Here is an 18077-nt window from a genome sequence, read left to right as displayed (position 1 = left end):
GAGGTTCTGCAGTACTTTGGAGAAGAAAAGTTCAGTTCATGGCAAAATAAAAGAGAGCATATTGTTGGGGTTCCTGTGTGAATTGGTTCAGGATTGCATTTGTTGCAGCCACAGCACAGAATGGGAGCCCAGCAAATCAAACCTATTAAAGGTAGGAACCAAATGCATACAAGATACGAGTCCCCTTTTAAGGTGGATTATTCAGTGGTTTAGGTGCTAAATTCTTCATGTTTGTTCCTTCTCTCAGCATCATGTGAACGGGCACAGGAGTTAGTGACTGGATGTGTGGGCATAATGTGCATTTGGCTCATGGGTTCACTGCTGAACCTCAACAGTGAGGCAGCTCTGAGTCGGCATGGATGGAGGGGCGCTTTGCAGGGAGCAAAGGAAAGGGTGAAGGAGGCACATGCTCTGGGACCAGCTGATGAGCCTTGTACATTGTTTGGCAGCTCAGAAGCAAGCACTGGGTATGATTATTTTTTCACCTCAGCAGAAATAATTTAGGAGTGTGTAAGGGGGTCAACTTGATGATCAGAGTTGAGAGAGATTTCTGGCAGATCCAGGATTTTGTCCCCAGGGTGATGATTATTTGGTTTGAAAAGTTGCAGCAGAGGGTATGGTGAGGAGCTACAAAGCCTCTGCAGGCTGGTAAGGCTAGGGGGTGCGTGAATAGGGGGCTGGCTAAATTCATATGTGACCACAGGGGATTGGTAATTATTACTCATCTGAACATATCTTATTGGGCATCCGAGTTGTTTAGGGAGGATGGGGGTACACATGTCCAACTGGGGAATGGTTATCTTTTTGTCTGACTTTAAGGAAGGAATCAGTAAATATCTGGTATGCACGGGATAGGAAGGGGGCAGCCAGGCTAAATTGCTGGTGTCTCCTTGTGGCAGATGTCCAGTGCAGGTACTTGTTATGGAAGGGATGTGATTATTGAATAAAATGGATGAGAAGAGGATTTAAAGCATCCCTTTAAGAAGAAAAGCAGTAGGGCAGTCTGCAAAATATCTTCAATGTCTGTATAAGAATGCAAGAAGTATAGGGAACAAGAAGGATGAACTGGAAGTCATGGAATATGAAGAAAATTATGACTTAATTGGCATTATAGAGACTTGGTGGGACAACTCCCATTATTGGAGTGCCAGCATTGAGAGATATAGCTTGTTCTGGAAGGACAGGTAAGGGAAAAAAGTAGGAAGTGTCATGCTATACGTCAAGAACGTATACACTTGCTCCAAGATGCAAGAGAAAAAAAAGCGGCAGACCTACTGAGAGTCTCTGGGTGAGAATAAAAAGGGAAAAGAACAGGAACGGGTCTATTATAGACCACCAAATCAAGAAGAGGAAGTGGATGAGGCACTTTACAAGCAGGTAACAAGATTGATTAGTAGTAGTAGTATTTATTAATGGGGGATTTTAACTACCCTGAAATCTGTTGGAAGACTATTAAAGCAAAACATGGTATGTCCTGCAAATTCTTAGCCTGTATAGGGGACAACTTTGAGGAAACAATTAGGAGGTCCATCCATTTTGGATCTGGTGTTGACCAACAGGGATGAATTAGTTGCGAACATGAAGGTTGTTGGGAACGTGGGAGGAAGTGATCGCAATCTGATAGAATTCAAGATCCTAAGGAACGGAGGACATGAGAACAGCAAAACAAGAATCCTGGACTTCAGAAAGGCAGATTTTAACCAAGTCGGAGAAATAGTAGGCAAGGTCCCATGGAAAGACCAATTAGGAAGAAAAGGAGTCAAAGGATGCTGGCAGTTCCTAAAAGATCTAATATTAGAGGCTCAACATCAAGTATTCCTATGCAGAGGAAAGTTAAGAAGAGCCAGAGGAGGCCAATGTGGCTGCACAAAGAGCTTTTTAGCCATCTAAAAACCAAAAGGGATACATACAGGAAATGGAAGGAGGGGCATGTCACCAAGGAAGTATACATGGGAATAGTGTGAGCATGCAGGGACAAAATCAGGAAAACCAAGGCAAAGACTGAGTTACAGTTTTCAAGAAAAGTTAGAGATAACAAGAAGGGGTTCTACAAATATGTGAGACAAAAAAGAAAGTTCAGGGATGGTGTGGGCCCGCTGCTCAGTGGAGAAGGTGAGCTGGTAATAGAAGAAGATAGAAAGGCAGAGCTGCTCAATGCCTACTTTGCTTCAGTTTTCTCACAAAAAATAACACATGACCAGGCTACTAGCAAAGTTACTATAGACAATAAAGGGGAGGGGATACAGATCAGGATAAGTAAAGAACACGTCAGAGATCTTCTGAATAATTTGAATGAATTCAAGTCAGTGGGGCCTGATGCTATTCACCGTAGGATGCTAAAGGAATTAGCTGAAGAAATCTCTGAGCCAATGGCAATAATATTTGCAAATTCATGGACAGGGCCATCCCTAGGGGAGTGCAGGGCCCTGGACATAGACTCAGAGTTTCTAATCTTCCAGGGGGTGGTCCCCCTGTCTCTGTCCAGGCCTTGCCCCAACTCCAACCCTTCCCGCCCAAGACCTCACCTCACCTCTTCCCTCCCTTGCCCCGCCTCTTCCCCGCTCAGTTCCTCTCTTCTCCCCTCCCCTTCTGATGCTGTGAAACATCTGATCTGCGGTAGGTGCTGAGAGGGACGGGGAGGTGCTGTTCGGTGGGGCCCGCTGGCTGTGGGGAGGTTCTGGTAAGTGGGCTCCTCCTCGCGCCTGCCTACCGCTAACCTGCCCACCGTTAGCCTCCTCACCCCACTCACCCTCCCACCTCACCTCCCCGCCTGCTTCCTGCGGGGCCCCCCAAAGTGCGGGGCCTGAGGCGGTCACCCTTATTTGCCATACCCAAGGGACGGCTCTGCTCAAGGATGACAGCATAGGTGCTGAAACTAGGAGTTCTGGGCATACTATTGCACCCCCCCGCTTTAAGTGGTTTCCATCATATACAGGATTTACAGTTTTGGTTCAATGTCTCTCAACACCCCCATTATACAAATTGTTCCAACACCCGTGGGTGACAGGAGAGGTCCTGGAAGACTGGAGAAGGGCTAACTTAGTGCCCATCTATAAAAAGGAGGAGCCAGGGAACTGTAGACCAGTCAGTCTGACGCCAATACCTGGGACGCTACTAGAGAAATATATAAAACATTCAATTTTAAAATACCTGGAGGATGAAGGGGTAATTGCTAGCAGCCAGCATGGATTTACTAAGAACAGATTATGCCAAACCAGCTTGATTTCCTTCTTTGGCAGGGTAACTAATTTGATAAATGGGAGAACGTGGTAGATGTAATATATCTGGATTTTTGCAAGGCTTTTTATATAGTTCCACGTGATGTTCTGATAAGTAAGCTGGAGAAATGCGGACTTGGCAGATACGTAATTGGTTAAACAACATAAACAATGAGTAACTATTAATGGAATGATGTCAGATTGGAAGGAGGTCTCGCGTGGGGTTCCACAGGGATCTGTTCTGGGTCCAGTGTTGTTTACTATCTTTATTATTGACCTGGATGTAGGACTAGAGAGCAAATGATCAAATTTGCAGATGACACAGATTTGCAGATGGGAGAGAGTTGCAAACACTTTGAGGATACAGCCAAAATTCAAAGGGATCTTGATAAATTGGAGAACTGGGTAATAGACAACAAAATGAAATTCAACAAAGACAAAATGTAAGGTGCTATACTTAGGGAAGGAAAACCAATTGCCCAAATACGGAATGGGGGATAACTGGTTTGGCAGCCCTGCTGAGAAGAATCTTGGAGTTGTGGTGAATCACAACCTCAACATAATTATTTGTAGAAATTATTTGGTGAATATTTTTGAGTAACAAATGCATTTGAGAATATTGTAATGTGTATATGGAGAATTTGTGACAGAGGTTACATTTATCAAATAATTTAGTATGAGTTATTACTAATTTTCTATGAATTATTTGCTCCTCTCAAATAGCAACCACTGCCCTGGGCTACTGCATGAGGTTGATTAATTAGTTTCAGTCTGTGTAGTGATATTTCGTAGCCGGTTTAAAAGGATGCTGTGAAGTACTTTTAGATATGAAAATATAGGTTTTCAGTAAAAGGTTTCACAAAATGTAATGTGAATCAAAATGTCTTCATTAATGTTTTACCAATTTCAATGGAAAGTTTTATTTTCAATGTAAATTTTCCCCTATTAGGTTGTAACCCGAACACATCAGCATTGTACTGCTGTAGTACATGAGAACCAAGATACGAAATTGACTATGAACGTCTCGACCAGCATAGTTTCACTTTATCTGGTACCTGAAGTGAAAAAAACAAATTAACAGTGCAGATGGTAAAAGCTAATATAGATGTTTAAAAATCTTTTGTTGTTAATAATTTAAAGTGTTATTAATAAACTAGTTGAAGAATTTTTGTAAATATATGTTTTAAATCGTGACAGTTACTCTTTAAATGACTGTGCACCTAAATAATTTTTCTAAATAAAATATGGCCTTTTTGTATTTGGGAAAAGAAAGCAGTACATTCTTTGCAGACTGCCTGTATTAGATGGTTAATGTCGGTGGTGTTATAAATATATATAAACTGTAAATTGTTAACATTTTAGGCTATGGGCTATTTAGATATCTCAGTGAGATATGGTATTGTCCATGTTCCCATTTTATTTAGTTTCCATTATAATCCTCTGGAGAGGGCTACATGTGAGAGAATGTATTACAAAAGAGTACATGTGAAAATGTACTCTAAAAAAGAGAGCCTTCAAAATTACGAACTGGCAAGTGTGTGTGTTTTTATATAAAACATGTACATGCACTACACACATGAGATTTGTCATGTTCTATATAACACTCACTGTATGGGGAACTAAAGATTTTTTTTTTTAAAGAAAGTTTATTGCTAAGGATAGTGTAGAAAATCTGAATCTGATGGCTCTTTGTTGAAGTTCCTACACATTTTAGAAACAGATGATTCTTCCTATGGTTGTTTCACTAAAACTTATTTCAGTGTATTTATTAACTACAGAAAGTTGACACAGCTTGTGGAGGATTAGTCATTAAAAAATTAAACCCATGTGACTCCTCCATTTTATTCCTAATCTCCTACACCGCCCAACAACATTACCTTTCAAAGCACTACTAGTGCTCACAAAAACCAAGGAATTATCCATTATAAGTGTAGTACATGTTAATATGGATGGAAAATACGATTCACAAGCTGGACTTGAAAGCATGATGCATGTTAAACCAGCATTTTCCTGGATTTCTGCACACAGTACAGGTTTAACTGGTGGTGTATGATCAGTACTTTACATGTATACCTGATTTTCTCGGCAATCCTATGCATTGACTGTCTAGGTTGAAATGACAGCTGGTGGACCATTTATTACTCATTCTGTTTTGGTGGAAAATTCAGCCTTGTGTGTCATTTAGACTTTGTGACATATGTACCCTCCCAAGGCCTAATGACTTGTCTGCAGATGGGCTGTTATTTATTACAGTCATGTAGAATAAAATTGATTGTCTTCTAAAATTAATTTTTCATTTGCCTCCAGCTCTGCTTTAATAGCGGACACATAGTTGCCTGTTTGCAGAAATACTGTTTAATCACATTAATATCTCAGCCCCCCAGGCCGGAGAAGATAATTGTACAAACGAACAGCAAAATCTGTATCTTTAACTTCTTTTTATGATTAAATTATGCAAATGACTTATCTCCTGCCCTTCGAAGCACTAATCATCTAATTAGGAATGATGTGTTAAAGGGATGGTTTTGAATCAGGAAGGGGGGGAATGCAGGAAGCGGAAAATGGGAGCTGACAATGAAATGTCTGAAGGTACTGAACTTGTACAAGATGAATATGAGTATTTGTTTAAAAGGAGCAAAAATAAGGGCCTGTTGTAATATTTCTGATTTGTGCTGTCATTTCAAATGAGGATAATTCTGCTTTATGCTGTTTTATGCTTCATAATTTTGTATATTAACCTAACATTTAGTAAACAGGCTTCAAGAATCCAATCACTTGTTTGTAAGAATCGGAAAAGATAGTGTTGAGAATGTGAAAGCCTCTGCATCTTTGTCTGGCTTCACCAACTGTATTATCTGGAAAACAACATATAGGTATTTGTAGATTCTTTTATAAAAAAAATGTCTTCTACTCAACACTAGGCATCATAAATCCATCAGATTTTTGTAAACAAAATGAGTATTAATGCAAGTTTTAATCATTTCAGTCTCTGAGACCTAACTCTTATTAACAATAATTTTTCTCTTTAGTTTAAAATTTTTCATGTGCAAATCCCAAAGAGAATGGAGAGCTTCTGTGGTAATTTTATGTAACTTCAAATTTTGGGCTTCTATTTATGATGAAATATTAAGACTGAAGTTCTGTTTAGCTTGTAGACATAACGATCACTTTATATGTTGGGCAAATGGGAGATCATCAACTGTTGTCCATATACAGTGAAATCAAATTACCAGTATTTTTATACCAATGTTAAAAGGATAATGAACTCAGTCTGCATTAAATGTTCAAGCTCATAGTCAAATATGAAGATGACCACTTGGTGCATTTTTTTGTTTTAATACTTGAAAATTATTTATTTATCTCTTGTACTTGCTAAAAATAACTCAATTTTGCAAAACTAAGGAAATTCCTAGAGCTTAGTCAAATGATACCAAAGTACTTCAGGTACTCTTATACTTGAGGATGTGTGAAAGCATGAAGGGAGACCAAGCAAGTAGCTAGCTACCATGTACAAACTACGTGCCACATGGGAGAGTTCAGCCTAGTGGTCAGATGCAGCCATGGAACAACTGTAAAAAGTTGTGCCTTTCTGCAAATTCAATGAGTACTCTTGCTTTACCAGCTGCCATCTTTAAGTCAAAGGAATATATTCTGGTGTGTTGGAAAGGGAATAGCATTTGTGATGAGATCTGATTCTGAATGTTTGTTTGAGGGATGTGTGGTGTTGAAAGTCTGGCCCTGTTTCAAGAAAGCACTTAAGTATGTGCTTAAAGTTAAGTATATTATTTAAGGGCTTTCTTGAATAGGGATGCTTGCCTGCAGAAGCACCTCTGTGAACATTGTGTCTGTGGGGTTTTTTTAATAGCAGAAGAATATATTGATCTGTCTGCAGGAAGGAAAAAAGGTTGCACAGAACACCTTATACAACAGTTGGGAAACACAACTGTAGAAAGTTAGGTCTCGCTGAAATGTCGAGAACTTGGTAGTGGTGATGCCAGAATGATACTAGTGTTTACCGATCTAGTGCCCGCCCTGTGCACTGGAAAAACATGCAAACTGAATTTGAAAGCAGTTTAAAAGGTTGACCCTTGTAGATAACCTAGTTTTTCTTAACTGTCTTCAAAATCTAGAACTAGCATAATGGTTTCAAATGAAGAATATGAGTTCTGACATTAGGTCTTTGATTTCAAAGCAAATTACTGGCAGAATATCTTCATAAACAAATTGAGGGTGGGAAACGTGACATACTTACTGGCCTTCGCTTTCTCTGGCTCCCAACAAGCCAAATGCATTTGATAATCACTTTACATTCATCTTTCCTTTCATCCATAAAAGTCCTAATATGCTTTACAAGGAAAGCCTGGGCAAAACTGGTGAAAAATTCTACACAACATTTTTGTGATAGTTTGTTTCATGCTGCTTGACTCCTGAGAACTCAGTGAAATTCTGAGGGCCCACAAGCTTTTCACACACAAGCTTGTAAAATCCATTTCTACCTCAAAATTTTGCCCTTTTTTTTTTTTTTTTTTTTAAATTTCGCTCACTCAGATTTCAAGATGGGAGCATGACTGCAGCTTTCTTTAAGAGAGACAGTTGGGTGGGGTAATATCTTTTATTGGACTAACTTCTCTTGGTGAAAGAGACAAGGTTTTGAGCTTCACAGAGCTTATCTTTAGGTCTGGGAAAGATAATCATAGTGTCACAGCTCAGGGTATGTCTACATTGGCAAGTTTCTGCGCCACAAGTTATACTACTTTTATTAAAAGGCTGGAATTAAACCGCTGTTGCGTGTCCACACTGTGCTCCTTGTGACACTGGAGCGCAACGGCAAAGACAGCAGTGCATTGTGGTAGCACTCCCACTGTGCAGCTGGCTGCAGGGTGCTTTGGGAAGGGTTTGCAATGCCTCATGGGGCAGGCACAAGGTAACATGATGCAGGTTTCCCAGTCCTATTGTTCCATGGGCATCCTACATTGCCAATTGCTTTTCAACTGGTGGGGGTGGGGAAGAGTGTGACAGGGAGTGTGTGTGTGTGTGTGTGTGTGTTTGGAGGGGAAGAGAGAGACAGTGTTTTTTGGGCAACAGTGTGTCAGCATGCTGTCTTGTAAGTTCAGACAGTGGCAGGCAGCAACCAGGCCTGAGGCAGGGGGAGAGGGAAAACATCAGCCCCCGATATCAGCTCTCGCCTCCCTTCCTGGGCTCTCTGCACAGCAATCTCTCTCTCACACACACACACACCCACTCCTGTGTTCAACAGCAGGAGCATTCCACATTAGTGGTTTGTTTTGTGTCCTGGAGCAGATCAGTGCAGCACACAAGGGCTGTCACAAATGGTGTTTTGAAAGGGGAAGGGCGCATGTCTCCAGGGCAGGCAAGTTCAAAACAATGAGCAGAGCAGTTGCTTGAGGCATTAGGGACAGCTCCGGAGGCCAATTACAGCGCAGAAAGCAATCAAGTGTCTACACCGGCAATAGAGCGCTGGAGCCTCTGTGCAAATAGCCTTACGACTATCGTCAAGTGTCTACACCGGCAATAGAGCGCTGGAGCCTCTGTGCAAATAGCCTTAAGACTATTGTTGACGTGGTTATTTTTGACGTGGTTGCAACTGAGGAGTTTCTGCGCACAAAGTGGCTTGCAGGTGTGTACACGTGTGTAGTTTGAGCACAAAAAGCTGCTTTACTATGTAGAAAGTACTGTGTAGACAAGCCCTTAGTACAAGGAGGAACAGATTAAGTGTAAGAAGTTAACACACATTGCAAGAAACCTTTCAAAATTAAATGGGCAATTTGCACCTTACTGCAATCATGTGACAAAGGAGTGTAGTGGAGAGTGTTGTAATGAGACATAAAACCAGTGTCTCTTCTCTGGCAATTTAGGCTTTTGGAGAAAAATTAAGGGAGAAATTTCATACAGTTGTTCTGTTTTAATGAATAATTTACAAATTCTAAAACCCAAGTACATCTTGATGGCAACAACAGCAAAATCACTACAAATATTTTGCCTAACTTTATTACAAACGTAATAAACTGATTTGAAACTATATATAGGGATTAATTCACCTGCTACTGAAATGCAGTTGTTAGGTGAAAAATGGCAACTGTTTAACCAAGCTCAGCAACATTACACAAATTTACGACAGAAAATGAAGAATACTTTCAAATTGAAACCCCATGAAAAATTATAGGCATTATGCAAATACCTGAGTTAGAATCTGACTAGAAGAAGGTGTGGTTGCTGGTGAGTATTTGCTTCAGGTTGGGGGGCTGTCTGTAGGCAAGGACTGGCCTGTCTCCCAAGATCTGTGAGAGTGATGGGTCGTCCTTCAGGATAGGTTGTAGATCCTTGATGATGCGTTGGAGAGGTTGTAGTTGGGGGCTGAAGGTGATGGCTAGTGGCGTTCTGTTATTTTCTTTGTGGGGCCTCTCCTATGGTAGGTAACTTCTGGGTACTCTTCTGACTCTATCAGTCTGTTTCCTTGCTTCAGCAGGTGGGTATTGTAGTTGTAAGAATTAGGCTTGAATAAAGACTGGGAGTGGATGTGTCATTACACAAAGTAAAACTATTTCCTCCATTTATTTCCTCCCCCTTCTGTTCCTCACATGTTCTTGTCAACTGCTGGAAATGGCCCACCTTGATTGTCACTACAAAGGGCTTTTTTCTCTCCTGCTGGTAATAGCTCACCTTACCTGATCGCTGTCCTTGCAGTGTGTATGGTAACACCCATTGTTTCATGTTCTCTGTGTATATAAAATCCCCCTACTGTATTTTCCACTGCATGCATCCGATGAAGTGAGCTGTAGCTCACGAAAGCTTATGCTCATATAAATTGGTTAGTCTCTAAGGTGCCACAAGTACTCCTTTTCTTTTTGTGAATACAGACTAACACGGCTGTTACCCTGAAAGCTGACTAGAAGATTGTCACTCTGTTGTGTTCTGGTCTTCTTTTATTTAGGTTCTTTTAACACTGTCCCTCTCCCCATGGTGGTATCTGAGCACTCTCCAGTAGTGCATTAGGTGATGTGACTAATATCCATTGCCACTGAAGTTCATTCTCTTTCTCATCCTCCCCTCAGGGGGCGAATTGTGTTCAGTGTATTGTTTTTTGTTTGGTTGCATTTTTTTAATTTTTATTTATTTTATTTTTTTACATGTACATCTACACTTCATTTATACAAGAGATGGAGAAGGCAGGTTGAAATGCACCTTGCACTTGGATTGCAAAGGGGCGAGGTTTGTGATGGTCCTTAGTTCCTGTGGGAGTTCATTCTGGAGCTTTGGGCCAGCCCCCAAGAAAGCTCCGTTTCCTGCACAGACAAGTTTTTGTCCTTTATGGTAGAAAGTTCCATTGTGCCTGAGGCGTGGAGTTGTCGACCAGAGTCTTCATTCTAGAGATTCAGATGTATTCTGCACCCAGGACATTGGGTGCCTTGAAGATAGGGGCTGAGAGTTTGAACTTGATTTGGTGTTCTGTGGGAAGTCAGTGGAGAGTGGAGGACAAACTTGATGTGCTTGTGGTAGCCTGTGTTACAGAGGGGACATGCTGTAGTAGTCTGTATTGGTTGGAGTTTCCTAGTGGCTGATGGCTTTATGTCCCAGTTAATTGCATTGCTGTAGTTCAGACAGCAAATGAGAAAGGTGTGTATAATCCAGGTCATTCTCCACCAGCAGGAAATGGAGTCTCCCAACCAGGCAAATATGGTAGAAAGCATTTCTCCTGGATGTTGGTATGTGAAAGTTTAGCATCAACAAGGAATCCAGGAGCACTCCTAAACTATGGGCTGAGTTGGCCAGTTGTGGGTGTGCACCTTTAGCCAAAGGAGACTTCATCATGGCTGCTTTCCTGTGCCCACCAGGATAACCTGTGTTTTACTTGGGTTCCGCTTCAACCAGCTGTTTATCCCTGAGGTGATCTCATCCAAGCACTGGCCTAGCTTGGTGGTAGTGTTGTTGTCATATGTGGTAAAGGATAGTTAGAGCTATATGGCGTCTGCATGTTGCTGGCACTTGAGTCCAGGTTGTCTTAGTAGTTAATCTAGTGGTTACGCGAGAAGTTGCATAGGACTGCAGAGAGAATTGATCCTTGTATGATTCTACAAATGAGAGGTCTAGTGGTAGAGGTTTAGTATCTATCATTACACTGGATACATCCCTGAAGGAAGAGCTTAAGCCATTTTAGTGCATGCCCCTGGATCTCTGCTACCTCTCTCAGGTGGGAGTTGGGTTATTTCTATACTCTAAGATAGAAGACTGCTGTTAGGATCTTTAAAGATTACAAAGCCTTACGACTCTGCCGGCACCTTCAGCAGTACAACTGCCACAGCATGAAGGGGGAAAAATATGTAAAAGAAGAGCAGAAACATGCAATGGACATTCTCTTGGCAAATTGTTCAGAAGTAGAACAAAGTCCAATATAGTGCACAAATGTTTGGTTTTCCAGCAGCCAGATATTTTGGGACAGGCTATTCCACACACACAATTGTTGTGAAGGGAAAGAGAGACACAGAAAAAGAACTGTACATTAATCTCCCTCTCTTCCTCGTCAGTATAATTCTTTGTGTTATTAAAGTAAAAGGAAGGAATAAGAGGAGCATGACAGAGTTCCTCATCAAAGAAAGTCTGGTCCTGAGAGGAGTGTTAGTGAGGCTCTGAGTATTTCATGTACCGTGAAATGCACTAAGACTTCAGGTAAGTCCCATACCTCAGTGGTAAAGGGCACAGTACTGAAGACTACTGTTATCAAGAGACCAGCTTCAATGGCATCCTTGACCACCTTGTATCGATATCAGTGCCTCACATTGCAAAATCACGCTTGCCTTCTGCAACATCATTGATGCTGGTAATGAGTTCTGCTGTACTCCCAGAACAACAGTAATTCTGGTACCCAAAAGACCTTTTGGTACCAAATGAGCCTGAGTCTCTGCTCCTTGTGACCTCTGGACAACTCTAGGTAATGAAGTTGGCTGGATCACTGATACTTCTCCCAAAGCCATGAGCAATCTCTTCTCCGTCTTCCACTATCCAGAAAGAGGGGCTGTCACCTCGAATATAATATGTGGAGGAGCATTCTGACTCAGACTCTGAACTTACTGTTCAAAGCTTTCCAATTTATTCCAGAAGATATTATTCCCTGTTGCAGATGCAACAAAGGCAGGACACCAGGCCCCTGCCTTCCAACACTTGGGATAACCAGTGTTGGATACCTCCCCCCATGGTCTCCCTCATTGGCCTTACTGGGATCCACAGGCAGTGTATTACCAGCAATTCTGAGGGGCCTCAACTCAGTCCCACACGGAACATAGAAGACCTCATTCCCTGGTACCATCTATACCTCCTCCTCACTCTGAGTCTGAGGAGATCTTTGAGGGGCAAGATCATCACCTCATGAAGCAGTCATGCCATCACCACCATTGTTAGCTGATTGTTTTAGGCTAGTTCATGATCTGATGAAGCAGGTCACTTAGACCCGGTAGAAATCCAGGATTCCCATCGTAAGGTCCTGGACACATTGACATTTCTACATCAGCATGGATGTCACTGCCAATTAATGAAACCATCCTTGAGTCAAGTCTACCTGGAAAACTCCAGCAATGACCCCCTTTACATACAAAAGGGCTGATTAAAAAAATACTACATCCTGGCCAGCGATTCGGAGTTTTTATTTAATCAGTCCAGCACCAAATTCTTTAGTCAAAGATGCAGTCAAAGGAGGAGGCAGCAGCAGGCAACATACGTTTTTAGGCCACCACTTTTTATAAGGACCAGAAATGTCTGGACCTTTTTGGTCATAAGAGCTACTTGTCATCGACACTTCAGGTTAGCTAACCGCTAGGCACTAAATACGACTACCTAAACTACGAGAAGTTTAATGCTCTTATTGACCATTTACCACAGGAACATTGAGAACAGTTCAGCACCATAATAAAGGAGGGTGAGCTCTTTGCGAAAGCTTCGCTACAGGTGTCACTGGATGCAGTGGACACTGCAGCCAGGTCTGTTTCCATTGCAGTAGCAATGAGGTGAGCTTCCTGGCTTCAGTTGTCTGGGTTTGTGCAGGAGGTACAATTGACTGTGGAATATTTACTTTTCAATGGCCAGTAGCTTTTCGCAGATTGCACGGATGACTTGCTTCATATTATAAAGGACTCTGAAGCAATACTTAGGTTTTTAGGGATATACACACCTGCAAATACAAGAAAGCTTAGCATGTCTCAGTCGGCACAAAGATCCTGCTCAATTTTCCGCCTTCCATAGGCCACTGGAACCACTGGCTCAGAAGTCGAGGTTTTCAAAGAAAAAGCCTGCAACTACCTCAAATGCTCCATACCAGCCTTCAGTATCACCCAAACACCACTTTTGATGCTTTGGTCAATGCCCCCAATGACCAGATTTTCTCAGCTGAACGGTACAATCCCCCATTCCTCAATTTGGACACTGCCTCTTTCTTATTTCATGACGTTTGGGAGGCTATAACATTGGATAAGTACTGGAGGCCATTACTTCGGGTTATACTATCCATTTTGCCTCCATCCTTCCCTTCCAACCACCTTCCCCGTCCCTCTTCATGGACCCATCTCACAATCAATGGCTCCCACAGGAGATCTCATTGCTGTAGGGTGCATACGTGGGCTGAACAGGCACTTCAACCAAAAATCTCCATTCAAAGGCGGAGGAATGCATGCGCATCTGAAGTGGAGCACCCACAGGGACATATATTTCAAAGAACTCCAATTACTGCACAAGGTGAGTACTAACCTCTCCTTTTCTATAGTTAACGTTGAGGATAGCTTTATGTTACCTGTAAATTTTGTTTTAGATGTGGGGGTCAAAATAATCCACCTGAAACTTCATGAGCATGCTCTTGCAGCAAGGTTGCACTTTTGTGAGAAGTTTTGAGACAGTTGTGACCGGTCATATGGGAGAAGTAGAGGTTCATATAGTATGGTGATTTCAGCTCTTGAGTGTTTTCCTGACTTTTGATTTGGCTAATCATAACTCCAAAACAGTTTAACCTAGAAACTCCAAGTAATTGAAAAGAGCTTTGGCAAATGGTGTGGGCAGGAGATCTTAATTCTAGATGGCCCTAGCATGGATAGCCATAGTCTGCTGTCCGTCAGCAAATTATGAGAAATTAAGGTGGGGAAGCATTGGATCACACTTGGGAATCATAGATACACGTACAAAACCAAAATTATGTACTCCAGATTTCCTTGACTTCACAAGCAAAACACAAAGAAAGTGATTTAAAGGGGCAGTTCTGTCTTCATTTATATGGGTGAGATGCCTGTTGAAAAGGAGAAAAGCAGTGTAAGTCCCAAGTTGTCCACAGCTGCAGGTTGAAAATTTCTTAAAGTTCTTACCAAAAGATGGGTGTGCCTGGTGGAAGGTGAGCAGGAAATGGGAGCAGAGTTAAGCTTGTTTGAGTGATCTTAACTGGGTGATTTCTTAGTTTCTATTTCTCTTTTAAAAAAATAATAGTGAATTTGAATGTCCATATTTTCTAAAAGTTGCTCAATTTTCTATTTTTTTGGCTTATAAATATTAAAAATACCAGCTTGTTTATTTGCAATGCACCTCTCTGACCAGTTGTTCATGACGTTTCTAGAACTCCAGTCAGAAGGTTTGCTAATTTTCAAAGATGCAACCATATGAAAAATTGGGGGAAAAGGTGGAAAAATCAGTGAGAATGTAGCATACTTGTGGCCTGGTTGAGGGAGACATCAATAGGACAATTAAAAGTCAAGAAGAGGGCACGTCTCCTGTGCATCACAGTGGTTGCACCATAGACTGCTTTTTGTTACATTTTGCAGAACACACACATTTCCTTTGGCTCACTATTTATATTTTGTACATTTTAAGAAACAGGTGAAATAGACATAGTGTTACAGCATTTAAGATAATCACTAAAACACAAGCAGTCAGATAAGGTCTGAGTCTACTCCCGCTGAAGGCAGTGGGAACTTTGCCATTAACTTCAATGTGAGTAAAGTTGGGCTCAGAAAGGGTGTAGAAAATAATCAGAAAAGTCTAATTTGGTACTTTCTTTTATGAGCTTTGAAGTAGGGTCCCTGTCATAGTAGATGACCTGGTGACCATTGAGAGTAAGGGAAACCTTGCATAGTTTTGTATCCATAAAGCATTGTACAGAATAAGTACATCTGTTTGTGGTATAGCTATATATCTTCTTATTAATGTTCAAGCAGATGAGAAATGCCATAGAAAAGACGAGGTAAGAAGAAAGTTTAGCAATAAACTATGAAGTGATTAAGAAGAGGGTGGTGATGTGTGCTCACCATATGAAGGTATTTCAAAGGAGCATTTACAAGTTTAAAATAAATCTAACGTATTTCTTTCATGTGTAGATTAATATTTGGTACAGCTGGGTTCTCAGGCATAGCATACAGCATGTATCTGAAATCAAAAGCATATATGATCATGTGTAGTATACAGCCGTGGGTCTCAACCAGGGGTTTGGGGCTACCTGGGAGCTGTGAGCAGGTTTCGGGGGTCTGTCAAAATAATTCAGAGAGCAGGGCCAGTACTAGGCTCACTGGGGCCCAGGGCAGAAAGCCGAAGCCTGGGGCTGAAGCCAAACCCTGAGCAACTTACCTTTGTTGGGCCCCCTGTGGCACGGGGCCCCAGGCAGTTGCCCTGCTTGTCACCCCTGAATGCCAGCCCTGGCTTTTAATTTACTGGATATAGAGAAAAACAGTTGTTGTTGCACAGGTGGGCTGTGGAATTTTTATAGCATGTTGGGGGGGCCTCAGAAAGAAAAAGGTTGAGAACTGCTGATATACAGACAGATTATTGCTTTGCTAATATACTTTTTAAAAGAGGAAACTGTTCCCTGTTTCTGTGGTGTCATCAAGACCTATCAGGAATATATTCATGTAGAATGCCTTCAGTACTGGGATTTATACTGCTGGAAATTTTAAATCTAATTACAGACAGATAGAGTGATAATTTGGGGGTATGAGGGGATTCTCAAGTTGCATTCATCCTCATAAAACATGTCAGCACACCAGTGTCATTTATTTAATTGGTTGTTAAGCCTTCCAAGTCTTTGTCAATAGATGGGGATCAAATAATAAGAGCATATGATGTTTAGGTCAATTTAAAAATACACTATTTTTCTCATAAATATTTAATTTATATATGTTTATTTACAAAATACAGATAGTAAAAGCATCACAATAGGATGTTGTCTCTGCAGCTTTGAGGTTAGTCTCTCTATCTCTGTGTATGTAAATATATATAAATTCACACTGATAGCATGCCTGTGAAGTTATATATCTGAATATTTGGCCAAATGAAAAGGATGCAAGTTAAAACTCTTCTTGCATATTGTACATACACGAGCTTGGGCGTGCAGTTTCTCTTTAAACTGAGTTGCAGGTGAGCAGGAAACAAAACATCTACTGTTTACTTCCATTCATGAGTTAGCTGTAACCACGGGTAACTGGAGTGGCAATAATATATTATTCTGAAGATGGCAATTATAGAAATGACCTCAGAACAGCAGCAGTAGTTATTCAGCACTTACCAAAGTTGCACTGGCAACTCAAGAAGTATTCTGGGCTATGACTTCTTGGAATGGCCTAAAATCATAGAAGTTTTCTCCATGTTAGAAGTCTCTACTCACCATTGAACATTCGTGTATTTAGAGCAGTGGTCTCCAACCTTTTTATGCCCAAGATCACTTTTTGAATCTAAGGGCAACCCAGGATCTACCCTGCTCCTTCCCTGAGGCCCCGCCCCTTCCTCCAAACCCTGCCCTGCTCACTCCATCCCCCCTCACCCCCCCCGTCGCTCGCTCTCCCACACCTTCACTCACTTTCACCGGGCTGGGGTTGGGGTTCAGGAGCTGGGGCTGAGGAGTTTGCAGTGTGGGCCGGGACTCTGGGCTGAACCTAGGGCAGGGGTTTGGGTTGCAGGAGGGGGTGAGGGGTACAAGCTATAGGAGGGAGTTTGAGTACAGGAGTGGGCTCCTGGCTAGGGTAGAGTGTTGGGGTGCCGGGTGTGGGCTCTGGGGGGGGGTCATGGCTGGGCAGGGGTTGGCAGGAAGGAATTGGGATGCAGGACAGTGTACGGGGTGCTGGCTCTGGGAGGGGGATCAGAGCTGGGGCAGAGTGTTGGGGTGCAGGAGGAGGTTCAGGGTGCTGGCTCCAGGAGGGGGGGTCTGCCCTGGGGTAGGGGGTTGGGGTGCTGGAGAGAGTATGGGGTGCTGGCTCTAGAAGGGGGCTCAGGGTGGGCGTTGGGGTGTGGCCTCTCTCCGGGAAGCACTTACCTCTGGCGGCTCCTGGTCAGCAGCTGGTGCAGTGAGGCTAAGGCAAGCTCCCTGCCTACCCTGGCCCCACACCGCTCCTGGAAGGGGCCAACGCACCCTTGCAGGGCGGCGGGGGGCACGTGGCTCCACGCAGCGCCCCCCTCTGCAAACACCACCCACTTCTGCAAGCACCGTCCCTGCAGTTCTCCTGGCCAATGGGTGGTGCTGGGCCCGGGGTAGGGAGTCTGCCTTAGTGGCAGCCATGCTGCACCGCCAGAGATTGCGATCGGTGACCACTGATTTAGAAAAAAGATGCATCTGATGAAGTGAGCTGTAGCTCACGAAAGCTCATGCTCAAATAAATTTGTTAGTCTCTAAGGTGCCACAAGTACTCCTTTTCTTTTTGCGAATACAGACTAACACGGCTGCCACTCTGAAAACTGATTTAGAGGTACTCCATAATACAGTAGAACCTCAGTTTTACGAACACTAGAGTTATAAATTGACCAGCGAACCACACACCTCATTTGGACCTGGAAGTACACAATCAGGCAGCTGCAGAAATAAAAAATAAAAATAAAAAAGCAAATCAGTAT

General features: G+C 42.4%; 1 protein-coding gene across 7 annotated transcripts in view; it reads left to right on the top strand.

Moving 5' to 3' along the window:
- Positions 1–18077, top strand: part of DACH2 (dachshund family transcription factor 2) — a 455869-nt gene that overhangs the window by 18617 nt on the left and 419175 nt on the right. The window lies entirely within an intron of this gene.

Source organism: Lepidochelys olivacea, assembly GCF_965140295.1.
Source record: "Lepidochelys olivacea isolate rLepOli2 genome assembly, chromosome: 9".
In the NCBI taxonomy this organism is placed as follows: Eukaryota; Metazoa; Chordata; order Testudines; family Cheloniidae; genus Lepidochelys; species Lepidochelys olivacea.
The sequence above is the reverse complement of the archived record's forward strand: the minus strand, read 5'-3'. Positions and strand labels throughout refer to the sequence as shown.